Source organism: Dermacentor silvarum, chromosome 8 (genome assembly GCF_013339745.2).
Source record: "Dermacentor silvarum isolate Dsil-2018 chromosome 8, BIME_Dsil_1.4, whole genome shotgun sequence".
Taxonomy (NCBI): Eukaryota; Metazoa; Arthropoda; class Arachnida; order Ixodida; family Ixodidae; genus Dermacentor; species Dermacentor silvarum.
Genome location: NC_051161.1, coordinates 44,279,062 through 44,287,941, shown reverse-complemented (window position 1 = coordinate 44,287,941; position 8,880 = coordinate 44,279,062).

Genomic DNA, 8,880 nt, shown 5'->3' with positions numbered 1-8,880 from the left:
TGCCAAACAATCTCCACTGAACGTTTATATTTCGCTTTGTTTAGAAATGGGAAATATTCTGTATTCGACTTCATATTCGGAGGTCGTGTTTTCTCGAACATTCGTATGCGACTCGATTCGAAAATTTCGCTTTCCGAACAGTCCTTATATACTACGGTTTTGAAAGAATGCTTCAACAGTCTAAGCTGATCTAACGATGGTGTTTATGCCTTATGAAGTGATGAAGCAAAGACGGTTCAGATGAAATCTTTGTCTGCGTCGAACTCTTGTCAAACAGTATGCAACAACTGTACGTGTTTCCCAGGTATAAGCAGGGAGGCTAACGAGAGCCCACGATCGATGAGCTATTTCCGGAACTCGCCAGCTATCTTAGACATCGGGGTGAAACGGGCTTCATTTATTCGTGATTCGATAACACCGTGCTGTGTCGGGTCGGATTACGATCCCATAAATGAACGAAGAACGCTTTCCCCGAACTGTGCCGCAGTATCTATCGATACTCGTCTATATAATGTACAGGCTTTCTTCGAAACTCCGCACGAGTTGGGGACGCGTCGGCATCGTTTTACGTTCCGCGTAGCTGTCTCGGCGGATCGAGACGCAGACACGCCGTCAGGGGGAGCGACATATCACGCCGCCGACGCCGTCGCAGCCGCCGCTGCGGGGATGCGTTTAAATTTTCATGCCGAGCGCGCTGGGTGTCGCTTAGAACTCGCGAAAGAAGTATGGCCCCTCTGCGCACCGGGGTAGAGTTTATATCTGCCATCACCTTGATGGTTCTATATGTCTTGATCCCTTGGTTCCACATTTTTCGCCTTTTCCATTAACTTTCTCTAAGCGATCTTCACTCCAATTTCGTAAAAAATTATGGGGTTTTACGTGCCAAAACCAGTTCTGATTATGAGGCACGCCGTAGTGGGGGACTCCGGAAATTTGGACCACCTGGGGTTCTTTAACGTGCACCTAAATCTAAGTACACGGGTGTTTTCGCATTTCGCCCCCATCGAAATGCGGCCGCCGTGGCCGGGATTCGATCCCGCGACCTCGTGCTCAGCAGCCCAACACCATAGCCACTGAGCAACCGCGGCGGGTATCCAATTTCGTACTGGCTTTCATTAGTCATTTACATCCTGAACGTGTACCTATGTTCGAGCACCGCCTATTGTTATATCGATAAAACGCATTCGTTTCTTTTTTGTCCTGAAAGGAACATTTTTACCGAACTTAATATTGAAAAGACCAAGTTTAAAATATTTAGAACAATGGCTGAATTATTCGTACAATTTGCACTGTGAAAGCGTAAAAGTCACTACGCGACTATCGCGCTTGTACGGGCGAGGAATACAGGCGCTCATAAGCACTTATCTTCAGTTTGGCAAGCATAACTTGGAGTAATAATTGTTGTCTCATGGCCCCAAGCAACTTGGACATTACAGCGATAGGCTGTAATGATGATGATGATAAACATCTTTATTGAAAGTGACATTGTATCTCCCTAACACTTCATTTGCCCTTGTGTGCTCATTTAGTTATTTATTTTGTATTAGTAAATGGAATTAGTTGTTTGATTTGTGTTTAATCGCAGCAAGGACAGAATGTGCCTTTTTGTTGCTGTTCTTTCTTTTTTCCTTTAATTTCTATATTGACTGTTTAAGCATGTTTACGAATTGTGCTTTATTGTCAGAATGTTTCTTTCATATCACCTCCCGTTATCATTCTTTGATAATTGGATAATGTTTTGTTTTTGAAGAAGCTGGTGACACAATTGTTTCCAATCCAACATTTATACAGTTTCATCCAAATAAATCGCTGACTCACTCACGCAGCAGTTGTTGCCAACACTGGGGGTGGCAACGACTAGAACTTGGCTTTTCCTCACCACAAACGTTTCCTACAACGGTGCATACTGCTGTAGAACACTAATAGGTTTATTAACCTTATTCAACTATACGAGACAAGTGGCCAAATGGCCACGAAAGGCCACTTAGCACCTCGGAATACATAAAGGCGCCAAAGCTTTTACCTTCTTCGACACTGAATGAGTGAAGACTGTACGTAACTACTTCCTCACCTCTAATTACACCTTGATAGTTTAATCATTTTTTGGAGTCTCCGCGACGCCGCCAGCCACATCCCCTTCCTGTCATTAGGTGACGGCAGACGCGAGGATGATCAAGGCTCTTTTGTCTACGCTGTAAACGCCTGCCTTTCAAACAACCCGAGCGCCGACGCCACGTTATAATGACACACCAGTCATCGCTCCTCGAACCAACCGTTCCCGCGTTGGCCGAGCCGTGCCGCAAACAAACGCGCGCGCTCCCAACGAGGTGCTAACATACACGTCTCTACTACATCTCCCACCGCTGTCCTGCCTCGTCGAAATTGCGCACGGAAAGAGAGAAAAGAGTCAAACGAGGGATTATTAGCGTCGAGGAAATGAATATAAGGGATGGAGACGTCGGTGCACTTTTTCCTGCGTTTATCCCCTCTTGTGTAGCCTCTGCCCCACCCCCCTCACCCCCCAACCTCGTAGACGGATCGCGCGGGTCGGCTCATCCATAAACTGCCGGACGGATTAAGGTCAAAGGATGCGCGTTGCCAACCGGCGTTGCGTACATAGCGGTGACCGCGAGCCGATGGTGCGGCTGTCTGTGCTATAAGTAAGCAAGCAAGCAAGCAAGCAAGCAAGCAGGCGGGCGTGTGCGTGCGTGTGTGTGTGTGTGCCTAAGCACGTGTACGTGCAAAGAATGCGCAAACACGGCACGTTCCTCGCGCCCCTGCTTACAGCGCACGAAGACGGATCGCCTTTGCGCCGGCTTTCATGTTTTTTTTTGACGCAGCTTCAGGGTGCGTAAGCAAGCTTTCGGCCGTGGGGTCACTTGCCGCTTTGCGACGAGGCGTTCCGCGTGTCTCTGAGAACGCATAATGCGGTGAGTGAGAGAGTTAAGCGTGCGACAGGCGTTCGCCCAGAACGCCCTTCCGACCTCGAACGCTGGATTCATGGACATTTCTACCGTTCCCATATTAAAATCGCTGCACGAAACGAATGTGTTTGTTCATACTTATAAACATACAGGGCGGTATTATGCCTGAAAGCGGGCTCCCAGATAAGAATAAGTGGTCAGATCAACCTTAAACACGTGTTAAAGAGAAATGTTGAGCCTTGCTAGATTGGTAGATTACACCGCTTACATTGCAATGGGATAGGTTTTTTAAGTTTTTTTATTGTGCGCAGAGGCAGAGGCGGGGGGGGGGGGGGGGGGGGGGCAGTCGGGAAGGACGGACAAAAAGGAAAACAGACCATGGTGCCGCCGCCGCGAGCTTCCCACGTTAGTTGCCCGTGACGTCACAGCGTGTGGCAACTTCTGGATGCCATTAGGTTATTATTAGCAAATAGATATTATTGTGTTGTTGCATTGAAGAAATAGTTAAAGAAAAGTGTAGACTCTCTATCAATTTTCCCGCTGAAATGAAAAAGAAAATTGCAGACGCAATTCCTAAAAGTTATCTGCCAGTTTTATGTACTTTATTACGTACTTCGCTGTGATAGTCTGAGAGCTAAGGGTATAAGTGCGCATGTTCGCTCGCAATAGCATCTCAGATTAAGTGCTTGCTGGAGCATCTTGATACCACTCGCGTTGACAAGATCGAATGGTCAACGTATTAGAACCGCTGTGCCTGGTTTAGGAATTTCTGAGACTAAGCACGAACTTTCACGTGCATAAGGCCGGTATTACTGCGTTAGCATTAAGAATGTGAAAGTGTAAAAAAAAGTGCATGTGTGTGAAATGTGAGAAGCCGGTCACGTAGTAGAGGTACATATGTGTGCATTTATGTAGTTCGTCCTGCAGTGGACATGAATAGGATGATGATGATGATGATGATGATGATGATGATGATGATGATGATGATGATGATGGTGCAACCGACTGTGGTCTACTCTGGACCACTGTCAGTTGAACTTCGGACGTGTCTCAAATGAGCTCCTGAACAACCCTTCGCAATGTGTTGAACGCAGTTTAAATTATGTATCCGGAATCTCAAAGATGTGCGACGTAATTCTAACGCATTTCTCTCACACTAAACCTCTAAATCGCCATTGAATTAATTTTTACGTGTGTCTTTACGAGAATGAAGCCTCTATAACGATGCTTCATAAAGAGATGTCTTTTTTGCAATGTTCATTGTGGCAAGAATAACTCATATACCATTACGTAACCGCACAAAATAAGGCGCGCTGGTAAGCTTTCCTAATCATAATGAGAAAAAAAATGATGGCTACGACGTCTTTGCTCGTTAGGCTCATGCGGTGAGCTTGACGACACAGGGAGGAAGCATACAACGCGTTCCCACTATCGGCACCTCGCGTAGCCGCAGCTGATGCCAAAGCTCGACACCTACAAGACAGGCTTTTCTTTCCCGGAAATAAATTTGAGTGACGTCTATGAGAGAGCGCGCGCGATGGGGTCGCAATAGAGCTTTCTGTTACGAGACCTCCATACCTCGGACGAGTGATCTGAGCGGAAAAGGCTTCAAAGCTATTCCCACGAGAAAACCTATATGGGCAGCAGCTGCTTCAGATTGCGACACCAGCGCGCTCTTTCTATATTTGTTATGAAAAAGGCCAGTGCAGCATTTCAAATACGTGTTTGTTCCATTTACTCAATACTGCTCAATGGGACTTCCTTCTTTTGACAAATAAGAAACCCTCCTTTGCCGCCTCGAAGGCCGGTGTTTACTTTGTTGGCGATAGCTCACAAGGTCCGTCAATGAGCCTGGTGCTAGTAGCCATGGTTCCAGAAATATATGCAAAAAAAAGGAAAAAAAAAAGGTTTCTTTCCGCACCTCGTGGTGTGCTGCCTTATACGCTTATTGCAGCCGCTCTACGACACTACATTGTTTCCTCTTATTCACTTTGATCCGACTTGGCCGAGTCTTTTCCACCCTTTTAATTAATTTAAATCCTAGGGTTTTAATTGCGTGCCGAAACCACGATATGGTTATGAGACACGCCGTAGTGGGGGACTCCGGAGTAATTCTAACAACCTGGGGCTCTCTAACGTGCACTCAATGCACGGTACACGGACGTATTTGCATTTGTAGATGTAGTGATATGGGAAGTCTTGAAGCGTTCACTTATTTCCATTGTTGGGATAACTTACAGCGCAACCGGAACTGGTTGGAGTATTTGAGCCGTCAGTATACACGTGTGTGCAGTCGCTGTATTTCTCATACAAGAGGAGTAAACGCAAATGGCGGTAAGTCCGACTTTTTCTGAAGTCTTGGGATGTGCTGTTCACTTGAGTATGGCTCACACACCATGGATGAATCGAAGGTCTTGCCGCAGGTGCGTACCCTGACGTAAGACAGGCATGGTGCGCGAAGACAGTTGCACTGAATGTCATGTGGGGCCTTTTTACAGGGAGGCTTGCGAGGTCGTGGGTAGGTGTCCGGGCGAAGTGTCGTATGTGCACACGCATTGTTTCAATTACAAGATGCGTTGTAATAGTGTAATCTTGAGCGACTTATGGTGCAGAATAGCCGACATGACAATTACTCTTGTTAACTTATGTGCCTTTCGTCTCTCATATTCTCTATCTCTGCTCATCTTTATTCCGCTATTCAGTCGGAGCATTTAATTTAGACGCCACGTTAAATATTCCATGAAAATGAGTTCTGTAGTAAAAGCGCATAACGACAAGCTAAAAAGAAAAGTAAGTTGAAATGTATTAGTAAGTTATCCATCACCAATTACAATAAAGCCTCTCCCACTGCGAGAGCAGACTTGGCAAGCCAGAAAAAACGCGAACATGAACGACGGGTGGCGACGCCACCGTCAAGTTCCCACACCTCCTCACCGTGATGTCATGGATGTTGACGGCGCCAGCTCGAGCTTAGTTTATTTTTTTATCAGTAAATATGAATTACACTGTATTGTTAAGAAGCCAAATATTGAGCTTGGCAAGTTTCGAGAAATTTAACGGAGCCGTAGCTGCCCGAGTACGAGATGAATACTTTAAAATCTGTGACGTCACGTTGACGTACAGGCGCTGGGGTATCGGCCGGAAATTTAAAAAAAATGGCAGCTCATCCAAGAAGTGAATGCTGATGATGGAGTGAAGCTCCTTGGACGATTACGGCTGCTGCTCGTGCTTTCACTTCGGGGTCTTGCTGCCGTTACCGGCGTGCTGCTGCTGCTCGTGCTCGTAGCTAGCTTCGCTGCGTTGCCGTTGGGCTGCCGCGTCTCGTTCTCGAAGTGTAGGATCAGGGTCACGACGTTTGCGCTTACGTTCGCGCTCCTCCATACTGCAGTGCTAAGTGTAGCGACAGCGGCGCATTACCTGCGCGCGGTCAGTATGCGCGCTGCGTGCGCTCTGCGAACGGTTCTGCGCATGACGTCGTGCGCTTGCTCTGAGAGGGGTTTCGGAGCGTCGGTATGCGCCCTGCGTGCGCGACGGGGAGCTACGACGACGACGGCGACAACGAACGTCGTGAGAGCCTAAGGAGCTTGGCTCCTTAAAAAATGAAAGTTTGGCCATCATTTTTTTTCTAGTAATCAATATGTTACTGCGAAACAACTAAAATAGAGTTTTGCGAAAATATCACATCAGTCTAAGTTGATTTATTGTTTTCTTTAGTGACCTTTTAATTCAGTCACGTGGTGCTGCGTCATTCGCTGCGCAAGTTGGTAAGCTGTAGAACATATGTTCTGTTCTAATCGGCTTATTTAACACATAATTACACGATGTTACGGGATATTCGCCTTAAATTTTGCGTATCCTATTTACCGTGCCTGTTATCGGTACAAGCCCGAAAGTGTCCTTCGATGTTCTTTAATAAGAAATTTGATGTCCTTCAGCCTTTGCTTTCTCTAAATTAGTAAACATTCTAATGCCGGTGTTCGGGCTTGCTGTAGGGCGAATGGTCAAAAATTGTTTATGGGAATCAGATCCGAAGGCACCCATCCATACAGCTCAACTACCGTGGCCATTTCAATGCAGCGTCCCGTTTTGCATATATTTGCCTATACAAGCAGTGTACAAGCAGTGTACAACTGTACAAGTGCATATATAGTAAGCAGTGTACAAATGCTTCCGTGAAGACAAGCGTCCAGAGGACTTCATTCGCACTGACCGAAACACGCTTTTCTCATCTTTTAACCTCTTACCTTTACTCTTTTAATTAATTTTTATTATGTGAAATTCAATAAATGTCTTCTAAGTGAGGAGATGTCCAGCGTAAGTACTACTGCCAAGCATGTCTATTTAACGCAGCAGTCTTTCACAGTGACATGCAATGTAGCGATGGAACTATACAATGTACGTGCTTTTGAATTATTGCAGGAAGTATATGTTCCTGTTCACACTCACTCACGCGTAATTTCGTGCCGTTCCACTCAACGTACATTGGGTCACTTCGTAAATGATGTTGGTGCATTCCACATTCACAACGGCATGTTTCTTGCTGCTGCCAAGTTTTGCACCTCTCACTGTTCGGGGAGAGAATTCGAAGAGCCTGAACTCCATTAGCCCACTAACGTATACATTCTATCAGCTCCTTTGAGCTGCAACGATCTCCATTTGGCCTCTATTATTATGTGCCTTCCCGTATCCTAATGAGCTTGCTCATCTATACGCCAACGCATCCTCCAACCGAGCCTATACGAAGGCTGTCCAATACATGTTATCAGCTAATGGAGAAATGAGTGAAATGGCTGGTTATATACTTTCTTTATCCCGTATTGATTATGAGAATTGGTGCCTTGAAGAGAAGACAGCACTTAGTAAATTTTACCATGGGCCATTTTTTCCGACTTTTCTCGCTTCCAAAGAAATTTACTAATTTTGAATCGGCCACTGCCCTGTGTCACGCGAAATTATCTTTAAATAGAGCACATTTCAATAGCCTGGCAAGGGAACAAGAATTCAGGATCACCAGTCAGCCTCTAGAGTCTGTAAAGGAGTACGTTTATCTAGGTCAATTACTCACAGGGGAGCCTAATCACGAGAAAGAAATTTACAGAAGAATAAAATTGGGTTGGAGTGCATACGGCAGGCATTACCAAATCCTAACTGGGAGCTTACCACTGTCGTTGAAAAGAAAAGTGTACAATCATTGCATTCTACCGATGCTAACATATGGGGCAGAAACTTGGAGGTTAACAAAGAAGCTCGAGAACAAGTTAAGGACCGCACAAAGAGCGATGGAACGAAAAATCTTAGGACTAACGTTAAGAGACAGGAAGAGAGCGGTGTGGATCAGAGAACAAACGGGGATAGCCGATATTCTAGTTGACATTAAGCGGAAGAAATGGAGCTGGGCAGGCCATGTAATGCGTAGGATGGATAACCGGTGGACCATTAGGGTTACAGAATGGATACCAAGAGAAGGGACGTGCAGTCGAGGTCGGCAGAAAACCAGATGGGATGATGAAGTTAGGAAATTTGCAGGCGCAAGTTGGAATACGCTAGTGCAAGACAGGGGTAATTGGAGATCGCAGGGAGAGGCCTTCGTCCTGCAGTGGACATAAAATATTGGCTGATGATGATGATGATGAGAGCACATTTCACTGGATATATAGGGTACATTGCAATCGCCTGTTAGGCATGCACGTCGGGCCAGTGTCAGAAAAGGGCGCACCTACTCTTGGAATCACGGTGGCGTTGTTGCAGAATGAAGCCTTAAATTCTCCTTTTTTGTCTTATTCACACATTAGAGCTTGCTGCAGATCTTACCGCATTATTTCACAAAATGAACCAATTGCGACCATGCTGTCCCCAATAAAACGACGCCTACATGTCTACGGAACATGCCTACAGAACGGTGGTGTTAATTTGGGCTGGCTCAAACGATCACCGTAATCACTTCTATTTAGAGGGA